General features: G+C 47.3%; 1 protein-coding gene across 1 annotated transcript in view; it reads right to left on the minus strand.

The window, feature by feature from the left end:
* LOC103108300 (liprin-alpha-2) overlaps window positions 1-492 on the minus strand; it is a 430,491-nt gene extending 429,999 nt beyond the window's left edge. The window contains 1 exon segment of the mRNA XM_060191502.1: window positions 364-492. The gene's annotated coding sequence lies outside the window, so the exon portion shown is untranslated.
* Window positions 493-15,037: the final 14,545 nt, after the last annotated feature.

A 15,037-nucleotide genomic window follows, 5' to 3' on the forward strand; every position in this document is an offset into this window, starting at 1 on the left:
AGATGCCCGTTCTGTCTCCAGCCAGGGAGAGACCCAGTCCAAGGAGGAGATGATGGGGGAGAAGGAGAGATGGGGAGATGGGGAGAGGCGGACAGGAGGGGTGCAGAGATGGGGACAGGCGGGGTGGAGCAGGGGTTCAGCCACACCCGGGAGGCCCAGTAGCCCACCCAGCTCCCGGGGGGCGGGGTGGGGCTGGCTGATGGCTGGCGGTGTGCACAGGGTGCTGAGCGTGTGCACGGGGCTGGATGCTGGGCGTGTGCAAGAGGCTGGGTACCGGGCGTGTGCAAGGGGCTGGGTGCCGGCCCTGTGCACCGCGGGGTGATGCATGGCTGCGTGCAGGTGCAGGTACAGGGCTGCAGGTACCTGAGTCCCGGGCCTCGGCTCCGGCTCCCCGCAGGCTCCCGAGGAGTGGGTGGTGGGTGGGGGGAATCTCAGGCCTGCCGGCCCCGCTGCAGGCGGCCGGCGGCGGGGGGGGGCCTGCGGCCCCGCATCCCCGGCTCCTGGCGGCCCCGGGAAAATGGCCCTATCCACGCCGACTGCGGGCGGGGGCCGGGAGAGACCATTGCAGAGCGCGGGAAGGGGGGGAGGCTCTTAAAGCCACAGCGGCCCCTGGGCTAGGGCTGAGCGTGCAGTTACGGGAGGAGTAGGGGAGTGGGGCAGCTGGGGTTGGGGATGAGGGGGGCTAGCAGCTGGGGTCATGGGGAGCTGGCATCTGGGGTCCCAGGGGGCTGCCATCTGGGGTCATGGGGGCTGGCATCTGGGGGTCATGGGGAGCTGGCATTTGGGGTCATGGGGGGCTGGCATCTCGGGTCCCGGGGGGTGGGGACTGGCATCTGGGGTCATGGGGGTATCTGGCATCCAAGGTCTTGGGGGGGGGACCTGGCATATGGAGCCCCGGTTCGATCTGCAGAAATGTACCCCAGCGCCACAGCATCCTGGGAGATTTGGAAGGGGGGCACCCTGAGGGGCGGGGATGCTACAGGAGTCTCAGGTGAGCTTAGTGGGGGGGGCTCACCCCGCCCCCACCCGGCGCCCCTCCCAGGGGCCAGGCGCACCCAAACCCAGGGCTGCCGCTCAGAAAAGGGGAGTGGAGTAGGTCTCCTCTGGGGACCTGCAGGGGGTGTCTCACTGCACACCTGTCAGGGGCGCCCAGCACCCAGCACTCAGCAACCCGCTTCTGCACCCAAATGAACCGAACCAGAAGAAGTAGAATCCAGAGTTGGGATCTGTGAGCACCTGGTACAAGTGGAGGGCTGGAAGGTCCAACCTGCTGGGAGCCAGGGGAAGCTACATCTTCCAGCTCCTTGATGCTCTGCCCCCTCCCCTCTCCACTTCCCCACCCCCTTCCCCTTCCCTACACCCTCCCCCTTCCCCTCTTGTTCCTCCTCTTCCTTTCCCTCTCCTCCCCCTACTTCTCTCCCTCCCCCTCCTAACCCTTCTCCCCCTGCTCCTCCCTGCTCCTTGGCAATCTCCACCTTCTTTTCCCTGGAACATGGGCTTCCCCTGGAAGCTGCTGCAGTGGTTCCCACCAGTCCTTAAATAAATTCTGAAGTCATCACTTCTGCTCCTCACACAGGCAGGGCACTGGGTCCACAATGGTCTCCCCAGGGTGCAGGGCATCCCCAGAGCCACCAGCTGCTGGGCCTTCAGCACCTGTCACACCATCCCTGTCCTCTCAGCTGAATCTGATCCTCTGGGCAGGGTGTGGGCACCTGGGCAAGACAGTCCCTGGATCTGACCTTCTGGGCAGGGTATGGGCACCTGGGCAGGACAACCCCTGGATCTGACTCTGGGCAGGGTGTGGGCACCTGGGCAGGAGAGCCCCTGGGGCTGACCATCTGGGCAGGGTGTGGGAACCTCGGCAGGAGAGCCCCTGAGGCTGATCCTCTGGGAAGAATGTGGGCACCTGGGCAGGAAAGCCCCTGGGGCTGACCATCTGGGCAGTGGGTACCTGAGGGACCCAGAGGGTGGGCTGCTATCACTCTCCTAACTGTCCATCCAGCGCTCAGGCCAGGCCAAGCCAGCTATGCCCTGAGGATCCCATGGCTGATGGCCAGCACTGAGCTCAGTCTCCCTCAGACAGGGCCGCTTAGCCCCACCTGGGAGCTCTCTCTCCCTGTTCTTTCTGCTACTGCTGGGTACTCACTAGATGAGGGAGGAGGCAGAGTTCAGATTCATTTCCTACTCTAATAACTAAAGCATACAGAGATAAATAGATGATAGATAGATAGATAGATAGATAGACAGACAAGAGGCCAGGCAGTGGTGCACCCAGTTGCGCGCACATAATACTATGTGTAAGGACCCACCAAGAACTGGGCTCAAGCCCCCTGGTCCCCACCTGCAGGGGGGACACTTCAGTCTACAGGTGTCTTTCTTTCTCTGTTGTCTCTATCTTCCCCTCCTCTTTTTAATTTCTCCTGTCCTATCCAATAAAATGAAAAGAAAGGCCAGGAGCAGTGGATTTATAGTGCTGGCACTGAGCCCCAGCGATAACCCTGGAGCAAAGAACAAACAACAACAACAAAAGCACATCCTAGGGGCCCTAGTCAGGGAATCCTGGGATTCCCACACAGACATGACGGGCCTAGACCTCTAACAGAGGTCTCTAACAGAGGCCCTCTCTCCACCATCACTGGTCATCTCCATCAGGAACAACATTGTAGACCATCTTGTGGGCCTCTCCAAGACCTTGCCCTCAATGTGGATCAACAATGATAGGAACTGTTTCACTCTCCAAAGGGAGACTGGGTCAACATACTTCTGCCACTTTAGGAAGATGGGTCCTACAATGAGTGTAGCCTAGAATGTTCCTAACTATGACCACGAAATGTGAGCTTGCCACTGCCTGCCACCTGCTGTCACTTTGGGTTTGATGTTCAGATTGGAGGAGAGGAGGAAGAAAGAGAGGGTAGGCAGCACACACCTGCTTCCAAAGCACTTGACCTGCACCTTCACTGTGTACTCAAACAGTTCACATGACACCAGCCTGTTACAGAACAGGAGACACCAGGAGAAGCATCTGACCTCAAGGTCACAAAAACAAAGGAGACTTTTCAGTGAAATCCATTCATTGGGGAAACTGACGATCCTTCCTAACCAACTGAATCCACGGATCCCAGTCACTTTCAAAGCCAGCAACAAGCAGCTCCTGACAGCTTTCAACCTGATGCTGTTGACTGGCTATGGAAGAAGGGCAAATGCTAGAAGAAGAAGCTGACCCTTGCGCTTCGTGCCACATGCGCTTAACCCACTCCGCTACCGCCCGACCCCCAAATAAAATAAAGTTTAAAATTTTTTTAAAAGAGCCTGAAGGGACTATATGAAAACCAAGCATTTTTCTGCCCAAACACATCTTTCTGCTTTTAATAACTTTTATTTTTTTAAAGAATTTATTTCTTCATGGGAAAGATAGGAGAGAGAGAAAGAACCAGAAATTACTCTGGTACATTTGCCTCCAGGCATTGAACTCAGGACCTCATGCTTGAGAGTTCAGTGCTTTATCCACTGTGTCACAACCCCCCCCCATACCACATTTAATAACTTTTATATATAAACTCCATCTCATTCGACTGTGCATGACTGAAGTAGTGACATACGCCAGGCAGTGTTACAGATGCTGAACCTGATTTAACTCCGAGAAACAACCCCTCCTCCTCCAAAGCCCCTATACTCACACACTCACCCCTCACAAGATGTTGATTAAAGGCCTTCCTATGTGATAGTTCATCAGCATTGGAGAGGATTCAAATCTCACCTATTAGACAGTGTTCTATATGCATGTCCCGTGTGTGTGTGTGTGTGTGTGTGTGTGTGTGTGTGTGTGGAGAGAGAGAGACTTCTAACCCCAGAATCCTGCCACTAGTTTGTTATTTTTATAAAGCACTACACTTCTGTGTCTGTACCTATTAATTTAATATTAACTGCAAAACAAACAAAAAAATGAACATTGAAAGTCTTTGAGAATTACTGAATATGAAGTGAAATGATAGATGTGGCTTTAGTGCCAGCAGCAGATAGAGACCCACTGCCTACTAATCACCTGTGTGGTGCACTCAGTCTCCGGAGAGTTGCTCTTCAGACCAACAAAACCAGGCATCAGTCATGCACTAGTCGGATCATCACAATCAAATCTTCTGAAAACCTTATGTGTAATTCCTAATATCATCAGGAAGCTTCTACTACTTCTCACCATGAGATATCAAAAATCACTGTACTGGGGCCAGGTAGTGGCACACCTGATTAAACGCACATGTTACAGTGCACAAGGACCAGGTTCAAGCCCTTGGTCCCCACTCACTGGGGGAAAACTTCACAAGTGGTGAAACAGGGGCACAGGACTGACTCTGCCCTTCTCTCTCTCTCTCTCTCTCCCTTCCCTTGATTTCTGGCTGTCTCTGTCCAATAAAAAAAGATAATTTTTAATAATTTATTTTGGTAGGACAGAGAGAAATTGAATGGGAAGGGGAGGATAGAGAAGAAGAGAGAATAAGAGACACCTACAGCCCTGCTTCCCTGCTTGTGAAGAATCCCCCCTGCAGGTGGGGAGCAGAGATTCCAACCCAGGTCCTTGTGCTTGCTGATGTGTGTGCTCTGCTGGCTATGCTACCAGAACCCAGATTCCCGGGCATTTCAACAAGTGGATCATCTGAATCAGCACCTCTGCAGGCCTGTGGTGGCAAGTGAACACCTGGGGGGCTGTGAGGTTATTCAGACAGAGGAACCTTCAGCCCCTGAGGACTGTCAAGTCCAGCACTGGACATCTGCCCTCCTCAGGGGCCCCCAAAATCCTAAAGCAGTATTGAAACAGCCCCAATGCCATAGCTGCCATATGCTGACTGGCCTTCCACAAATGACTTCTCCTCCCTATTTCCCCATTTCATTATGTGGAAAGTGAGGATAAAATAGTATCTCCATGGCAGGATCAGAGATATTCCTGTGCAGAGCTAAGTAAATGCCAGCTATTATTAGCATCCATAATTCTGGACCCGAGAAATCAGGCAAAACCTGCTATCTGCAGCGGAAATAAAAAAATCAGAGGTCACAGCAGAGCAAAAGTTGTGGAAGCAAAGGAAAACGGGGATGGTGTGTGATGTAAACAAGCCCTACATGCCCAGTTCTGAGGCCTCCTCTAGAAAACACAGGGCTGGGGTCGGCAGGGTCCATGCCAAGGCGCCAACCACCAAGGCTCCATCTCACTTGGTGGATGTATCAAATGCCTCCTCAGTCAGTCATTTGCAAAGACTCTTATTTTTAGAAATTTATTTCTATTTGAATGAGAAGATACAAAGAGGGAGCACAGAGCCCTGCTGAGCCCTGGCTCATGGTGGTGCAGGGGATTGACCCTGGAACCTCAGAGCCTCAGGCAGGAGGGTCTTTCTGCAGAACTGTTATGCTACCTCCCAGCCCCTCCAATGACCATTATGTCACTGTCATACAGTTGAGTCAGGTTTTGCTTGCATGCCTACTGCTCTTGGAAAGCAACTTCAGATAGAGGGAGGGGCAGGTGGCGGTAGGCCTGGTAGAGCACACACATTAACATGTTCCAGGACCCAGGTTCAAGCTCCAGCTCTCACTTACTGTAGGGGAAGCTTCATGAGTGGTGAAGCAGCACTACAGGGGTCTCTCCCTCCCATCCCCACCTCTCTTCCTTCCTTCCTTTCTTTCTTTCTTTCTTTCTTTTTTTCTTTCTTTTATCAGAGCCCTGATCAGCTCTGGCTGATGGTGGTCCTGGGGATTGAACCTGGGATTTTGGAGCCTCAGGCATGAGTGTCTCTTTGCAGAACCTTATGCTGTCTACACCCACTGCTACTTCTATCTTAATCAGAAAAAAAAGAAGAAAGAAAAGAAATAAAGAAAGGTAAAGTGGCTGGGTGATGCCGCACCTGGTTGAGCACAAATGTTACAATAAGCAAGGACCCAGGTTCCAGCCCCTTGTCCCCACCTGCAGGGGTAAAGCTTCACACATGGTGAAGCAGGGCTGCAGGTGTCTCTCTGTCTGTCCCTCTCTATCTCCCCATTCCCTCTAGATTTCTGACTGTCTCTGTCCAATAAATAAATAAAGGTTAAAAAAAAAGAAGAGGGGAGTCAGGCAGCGCAGCAGGTTAAGCACAGGTGGTGCAAAGCACAAGGACCGGCATAAGGATCCCAGTTCTAGCCCCCAGTTCCCCACCTGCAGGGGGGTTGCTTCCAGGCGGTGAAGCAGGTCTGCAGGTGTCTTTCTCCCCCCCCCCGTCTTCCCCTACCCTCTCCATTTTTCTCTGTCCTATCAAACAACGACAACATCAATAACAACAACAATAATAACTACAACAATAAAAAAAACAAGGGCAACAAAAAAGGGGAATAAATAAATTTAAAAAAAAAGAAAAAGAGGGATAGGGAGGAAGGAAGGAAGGAAGGAAGGAAGGAAGGAAGGAAGGAAGGGAGGGAGAGAGAGAGAGAGAGAGAGAGAGAGAAAGAAAAAGAGTTATTAAAAAAGTCAGCTACTGGGCTTCAAACTCCCACTCCCCTCAGCCAGTAGCTGCTATCTTACCCCAGACTCCCTTGCTTTATTGCATTATCCCTCTCCCAGTCAAGTTTCTCCTGTGTCCCCCTTTCCTAACTCTCTCAACTTCCACTTACATGCAGTTATCCCATATTCACTCATTCTTCTTTTCTTGGCCTATCCCACCCAGAAATTGTTCTTCTGTTACCAGCAAAGGTGAGACAAACATTGAGATTCACTGTAATTCGTTGACCCTACCCAATAAAATAAATTTAAAAGAAAAAAAAAGTCAGCTGCTGTATGGAGTCATGTAGAGCACTGAGCCCCTATGAGGATCCCAGTCAGTTGCCGCAAGAGAGAGGCTGGGAGACAGGGAGACACCACAGCACCCAGCTGCCTTCACAGCCTCCCTGATTCCATCCAGCAGAGAGGAGGCTTGAACTTGGGTGGTGTCCATGGCAACTCAGACGCCATCCTCCTTGAGCTCCCTCGGCCATAGTCAGCTTAGAATCTTCCAGCACCAAAAGCAAGTATATTTTCTTACTGGGGAAGCCCAAGATAGCCTCAGAATGCCCCCTTTTGGGACTGCCTGATGGATCACTTAAGCTGAAGTCAAGCCTATTCATATTTCCTCAGGCAATGTTTCTCCTCTAAGGCTATATGAATACCTTTTCAAAAGGCACAAAAACAGGGGGGAAGGGTGGCTTGTCTGGCAGCTCTGTCATGTCTGAAGATCCATGTTCAAGCACTGTGACACCATGTAAGAACTCAGTGCATGTTATGCAGAAGCTCTGTCAGTGCTGGAGTGTTGCAGTCTCTCTCTCTCTCTCTCTCTCTCTCTCTCTTTCTCTCTCCACCTGAAGTTGAAAGGAAGCTGTGGGGTCATTCAGAAGTAAGACCTGGCAGGAAGTATAAAAACACACTGGAAAGTATTAGTTACTGCCTGCATGTTAGTGGTTTGGTTGGGCTTAGGCAAAAATTTCTAAAGTCACAGGCCCCTTGGAACATACCTAAAATAGACTTCCTAGCTCCTTCCAACAAGAACTCAAACCTCATCTGCTATATTTAGGTTCCTGATTATTAAACAATTTGTCCTGCTTTATATCTTACTGCTTTTCGGCCACCAAGCTGTAGAGACTACCATAACACCAACCTGACTTCTCTGAGCAGAAGATCTCACCAATGTGTCCTGGAACCTCCCCTTCCCAGAGCCTTTCACCACTAGGGAAAGACAGAAACAGGTTAGGGGTGGTGGCGTACCTGGTCGAGTGTACATGTTACAATGTGCAAGCCCCGGTCCTCAACTGAAGGGGGAAAGTTTTGCAAGTGTTTGTGGAAGGTGTCTCTCTGTCTCCCTCTCTATAACCCCCTTCCCTCTTGATACCTACTATGAATATTCAATACAGCAATAATTGTGGCATACTCTTTTAAAAACTACCCTAACAATGGTTAACTTCAAATGAGAAATGAAACCCAAACCAACTTTCTAGCCATTTTCTCTATACTGACATCATCTTCCCAGACTATATATATATATTTGCCTCCAGGGTTATCACTGGGACTCGGTGCCAGCACTACGAATCCACTGCTCCTAGAGGCTGTTTTTCCCATTTTGTTGCTCTTGTTGTGGTTGTTATTGCTATAGCTGTTGTTGTTGTTGGATAGGACAGAGAGAAATCAAGAGAGGAGGGGAAGACACAGAGGAGGAGAGAAAGATAGACACCTGCAGACCTGTTTCACCACTTGTGAATCGACCTCCTGCAGGTGGGGATTGAGCTGGGATCCTTATGCCAACTCTTGTGCTTTGTGCCATGTGCGCTTAACCTGCTGTGCTACTGCCTAGCCGCCCCCACCCCTGAGAATATTTTTATCCAACTCCACGTTAGCTATCAAACTCAAGCAAAAAACTATGATAGTTGTGGGCCCAGAAACACGCCTAAAGTGGAATTCCTAGTTTCTTCCACCCTAAGATCCCTAATCTCATCTGCTCTGTTCCTACTCTTTGGTTCCTGGCCACGTTTAAGCCACCAAGTTGCAGGTACTACCATGATGCCAACCTGACTTCCTTGGGCAGACGACGTCACTAACATGTCCTGGAACCTCCCTTCCCCAGACCCCTACACCAATAGGGAAAGACAGAAAGGCTGGGGGTCTGGATCCACTTGCCGATACCCATGTCCAGTGGAGAAGCAGTTACAGAAGCCAGAACTCCCACCTTCTGCATTCCATAAAGAATTTTGGTCCATACTCCCCGGGGGAGGGAGGGGAATGATAGGGGACGATGACCAGAGGATTCTGAACTCCAACTCCATCAGGACCCAGAGAGAAAAAGGGAAAAGAGAGGGATATTTGGGTGTAGTAATAGATATATGTGTATGTAGTTTGGGAAGCAGGAGAAGATGGGATATTAAAAAAAAAAGAGGACAATTATATACAAATATGGACAGACAGTTGTAGAAATAATTGTTAACCCATATCTGCAACCTTAGGAAAACTGCTGTAGCTTCCAGTGAAGGAACTGGGGATACAGAACTCTGGTGGTGGGAACAGTGTGGAATTATACCCTTGCTGACATGTAATTTTGTAAGTCAATATTGAATCACTAGTTAAAAAAAAAAAGAAAAGAAAGAAAGAAAAGAAATTAACGTATGAGTTAAAACCCCACCCCAATAAAATGATTTTAAAAATCCTTGATAATAATATTACAAGTATGAAAAATAATACAAAACCTTATGTACAGGAAAAAATAAACTCATAAGTAATGAATTACTTTTTTGTTACACATAAAATATTGCTTAAACTCAAAGCTTGAATTACAATAAACTATTTGCTCCTGTAATTTGATTATTTAAGACATGTTTTTCCCTACTGGGCCATAGACAAAGTACATAGTAAGCCTTTAGCTGCCCAGCATATGGTATGTACCTTTAAAAAGAAACAAAACACTTTGAGATCTATAGGGGAAGAGAAAGTGTTCCTGTGTAGAGCACAGGGCATGCAAGTATGAGGCCCCAGGTTCAAGTCCCTTATCCAGCATCATCTGCCGTGCTGTGTCACTCACAGTAACCAAATGACAACTTAGAAAATAATAGACATTAAACTGTATGAGCCACCTGGCTACCATTGTGATAGCTCAGCTTCAAACTAAAAAGGAAACCAGCTTCCCAAACCTAGCTGCGAACCCTGACAAAGAATTGTAAGAAAGGTATGAGACAGGGTTTGTTCATCATTTGATGAGGGTCAAGGCAGCACTGCTGATGAAAGGCAGGAAGACCACTTCTGAGTCTGTCAGCATTTCTTTGGCAAGTCAAAGGAGGGTTCATTTATAATCTCTGAAGGGGTTGCTCCAGGAGCTTTTAAAATTAATCTCTGCACTGAAACTATTAATTTAATAAATTATATCAGACTTCCGCACATCCATACACATGGTGGGTAACTCACATTAGTTACTAAGTGTGCTAATGTTTCTTCGTGTTTTATGCCTTCTGGAAGGCTACTGTATCAGACATATAATGCGTGTATGTAATCACATAGTACATGCATATTCAGGCACACCTCTGTACTGAGCTGGGATTTCCCTGCCACATCTATCTGTAGAGATCTGGGATTTTCTGCCACTGCATATGTTAGAAGCATATTCTGGAATCTGCATCTTCAACAGCCTTGCCAGTACCTCACCCACTTCATTTTCTTTGTGCACAGCAAGCCAACAGGGAAGATACCTCCAACAAACACATGCATCACTGGTCTCTTGATTACAGCTAAGCATCTCATATCATATTTTAGGAGACAAACTATTTGAGCAGCACATTTACTCACAAGAAACCCAAGCAAAAGCAACCTTTCTGCCCTCAGATACCAACGGTGGTCCCAGCACTGATATGTCAGGCCCCGAGTCTGCAGGGGGATGACACACTTCACCCTCACTGTAACTGCAGTCTGCACTAGACCCATCACCTCACTGTGGACTCCACAGGGCCTTTCAAATCAAAATAAGTACATGCATTTAAATCCATACTCACACAAAACTCCGCTATCTTCTCTGGGCCTGATACTCTGACATTCTACATGCCAATAGTCCTGATATCAAGCAGTCCTACTCTTCTGCCTCTCTGCACTAGAACAGAGAACCAACAATAGCCATGCTCAATGATGAAACCATGGTTACATTAGAAAAAGTTCTGCATTAGTCAGAGATTTCTATTAATGTGTGCTGCGTCCATCATTTGAGGTGCAGCACACTTGAGCATTTTATTTGATTTTAATTTTTTATTATCTTTATTTATTTATTGGGTAGAGTCAGCCAGAAATTGAGAGGGGGCAGGGAGAGAAGGAGAGAGACAGAGAGACATCTGCAGTTCTATTCACCACTTGTGAAGCTTTCCTCCTGCAGGTGGGAAAAGGGGACTTGACCCCTGTAATATGTGCATTAAACTGATACAAGTTTTAATATTTTCTCTTTTTAAACATTTATTTATTTAATGGGACAGAGAGACACCTGCAGCCCTTCTTCACCACTCATGAGGTTTCCTCCCTGTAGGTGGGGTCCAGGGGCTTGAACCTGGGTCCTTACACATTGTAGTATGTGTACTTAACCAGGCACACCACCATCTGGCTTCCATTTGAGCATTTTAAAGTAAACTCAAGTCACAAGAGGTACTTAAATATAAACTATCTTCATTAAACAATATCAAAGGAATAAAGATAAAAACAAAGTATTATCTCTCATTTAGCACATGTAAAAGAGTGTTCTGCAGATAAAATCATGTGATACATTTAGCATCAGCTCAAGAGCAAAAATAGGAGTTACACACTCCAAATAACTGTTTCCATAGCCATACACAGCTTTGGACTTCATCCAAAGACCTCAGGTGTTAAATGTGAGCCCACCAGCTTCATTACTCTGGTGAGACCTTTTCTAGCTCATAGGACTCCTTAATTCCATGTTGGGTGGTCCACTTCTTGTACATTGTAGCATATGCACTTAACCAGGTGCGCCACCACCTGGCCCCAAGGGTGGTGCACTTCCTAACAAACCTCAAAACCTAGATATAGACCAGGGTCCGTGAGATAGGGCATATGTACATATATTTAGAAGTTGGGGGAAAACATACGCCTTAAAGAAAAAGTGCACAGTAGTTTGCAGTGAGTCAATAAATGTAGCAAGCAAGCAGAAAGACCTAAAAAGACATCATAAAGTGCCCAATGAAATATTTTCTACTTAGTCCTAGATACCTTCCTCACCTACCACATATTTCAACGACTCCAAAGCCAACCTTGTCCGAAAATTAAAGACTACAAAAGCTGAGTAAGGGCAAGAGACTGGCATACTTTAATGACAACTCTTTAGTCACTACCAGGCCACCCCATCAACTGGGGCCCTAGTCAGGGAGTCCTGGGATTCCCACACAGACATGATGGGCCTAGACCTCTAATCGATTCCTCTCACCACTGTCACTGGTCATTTCCATCAGAAACAATATAATGGACCCCTTTGTGGGCCCCTATCAGACCTGGCCCTGGATATGGATCAACAATGGTAGGCAATGTTCCATTCTCCAAAGGGAGTTTGTATAGCATACTCTATCACCTGAGGATGATGGGTCCTGAAATTGAGGCAGCCTGGAATGTTCCTAGTTGTGACCACGAAATGTGACCTCAGACCTACAGGAATGCAGAGGTTATACAGGCTCCTGTGTTGAAATATTGGCCCCAGATTAAATCGATGGAGTTTACAGTTAACAATATTTATATACTTTTCCTATTTAGGAGCTACTCTCTTCCCTGATCCAGCTTTCTGGTCCTTTTTCCAACCATGACACAATCCCCCCCACCCCCAGACATTAGATGTTAGATGCAGGCGAAAACTAGTTGGGTCATGGGCCCCTTAGAATATACCTAAAATATACCTATTAGCTTTCTCCAAAATTGAGACCCCCAAATCCCCATCCACAATATTCTTGCCTTTAGGTTCATGATTAGTCAACAAATTGCCCTGCTTTCTATCTTAATTCTTTTTCAGCCACCAGGTTCCAGATGCTACCATGATGCCAACCTGACTTCCCAGGGCAGATGACCCCACCAAAGTGTCCTGGAGCCCCACTTCCCCAGAGTCCTGCCCCACTAGGGAAAGAGAGAGACAGGCTGGGAGTATGGATCGACCTTCCAATGCTCATGTTCAGCAGGGAAACAATGATAGAAGCCAGACCGTCCACCTTTTGCACCCCATAGTGACCCTGAGTCCATACTCCCAGAGGGTTAAAGAATAGGAAAGCTATCAGGGGAGGGGATGTAATATGGAGTTCTGGTGGTGGGAATTGTGTGGAATTGTACCCCTCTTATCCTATGGTCTTCACAGTGTTCCCATTTTATAAATAAAAACATATATATATATATATATATATATATATATATATATATACACCTTTTGTAAACATAAGATCTATCTTAATTATCTTTCTTTAATTGTTTTAGTGTTCAGCACTCTGGGTCAACTTTTTTAAATAGAAAGGCAGAAAGAAGTGGAGCTAGGTGGTGGCACTCCTGGTTGAGCACACATGCTATAGTGCACAAGGACCTGGGTTCGAGTCCCTGGCACCCAGCTACAGAGGGAAAGCTTTGCGAGTGGTAAAGCAAGGCTGCAGGTGTCTGTCTGTCTCTCTTCTTCTCTGTCTCCCCCTTCTCTCTCGATTTCTGGCTGTCTCTATCCAATACATAAAAAAAGATAATTAAAAAAATTATAGAAAAAAAACCATTAAATCATTTGGACAACTTTTGATGGCCAGTAAAATAGTCCATAAAAAGTATCTGAATGGGAGGTTGGGTGGTGGTGTCCCCAGCTGAGTGCACATGGCCATATGCACAAAGACCTGGTTCAAGCCCTGCTCCCCACCTGCAGCAGGGACTCTTCACAAGCAGTGAAACCATGTTACAGGTATCTCTCACTCTCTCTCCCCTTTTTTGGCTTCCCCCCTCTTGACTTCTCTCTGTCTTCATCCAGTAAATAAATAAAATATAAAAATAAACTATAAGAGGTATTTGGAGGGCAGAGGGTAGATAGCATAATGGTTCTGCAAAGAGACTCTCCTGCCTGAGGCTCCGAAGTCCCAGGTTCAATCCCCTGCACCACCATCAGCCAGAGCAGGGCTCTCATAAAAAAAAAAAAAAAAAAGTTTTGGGGTGGGGAGGCAGCATAATGGTTATGTAAAAGGCTCTCCTGCCTGAGGCTCTGAGATCCCAGGTTCAATCCCCAGCACTGTCATCAGCCAGAGTTCAATAGGGCTCTGGCCTCTTTTCCCTCTGTGTGTCTTTCTCTCTATGTCACTCTCTCATTAAAATAAAATACACTTTTAAAAGTATTTGAACACGGGGCCGGGTGGTGGCGCACCTGGCTGAGTGCATGTGTTACAATTCACAGAGAGCCGGGTTTGAGCCCCTGGTCCCCACTACAGGGGGAAAGCCTTACCAGTGGTGAAGCAGGGCTGCAGGTGTCTTTCCGTCTCTCTCCCTCTCTATCACCCCCCTTCCTCTTGATTTCTGGCTGTCTCTATCCACTGCATAAAGAAGTAAAAAAAAAATTTAAAGTATTTGAACACATAGTGAAATAGATAGCAACACTATATAGAATACATCTTTAACAGCAATGGTACTGCTAGCTGCCATGGAAGATAGGATAGTTGGGTCTATGAAATATGTTCTGCTGTGCAAACGGAGAATGATATCTCATTCAGGTTTACTTATAGCAGTAAACTATTTAAAAAAAGTCAGCTGCTATACCTCTTACCACCCAATAAGGACACTGTAGGGGCTGAAGGGTACCTGTATGAAGTTACCTTTTAAGTGTGATGTGAAGTGATGACTAAGTGAACCAGAGACACTAAGGCACATATTTCAAGTTTCTTTTTAAGATTTATTTATTTAAAAGAGACAAAAATAAATTGAGAGGGAAGGGGCAATAGAGATGAAGAGAGACAGAGAGACACCTGCGGCCCTGCTTCACCACACGTGAAGCTTTCCCCCTGCAGGTGGGGACTGGGGGCTGAATCCTGGATCCTTGAGCACTGTAACCTGGGCACCCAACCAGGTCTGCCACCACACCAGCCCCAGGTAATTTTTAAAAACTATTTATTTATTCCCTTTTGTTGCCCTTGTTGTTTTATTGTTGTAGTTATTATTGTTGTTGTTACTGATGTCATTATTGGATAGGACAGAGAGAAATTGAGAGAGGAGGGGAAGACAGAGAGGGGAAGAGAAATATAAGACACCTGCAGACCTGCTTCACTGCTTGTGAAGCGATGCCGCTGCAGGTGGGCAGCCAGGAGCTTGAACCGGGATCCTTACGCCAGTCCTTGTGCTTTGTGCAAGTAATTTTTTTTTTGACCCTAGAATAATATCAGGAGTTCTCATTCAGAAACTTGAGAAATGCATGTGCAAAATTTTAGAATAATATCAGGAGTTCTCATTCAGAAACTTGAGAAATGCATGTGCAAAATTTTAGTTTCCATCAAAATATTAAGAAGAAAATTCAACTGAGATTTAGGATGATAAATG

The sequence above is a fragment of the Erinaceus europaeus genome, chromosome 5 (assembly GCF_950295315.1).
Source record: "Erinaceus europaeus chromosome 5, mEriEur2.1, whole genome shotgun sequence".
In the NCBI taxonomy this organism is placed as follows: domain Eukaryota; kingdom Metazoa; phylum Chordata; class Mammalia; order Eulipotyphla; family Erinaceidae; genus Erinaceus; species Erinaceus europaeus.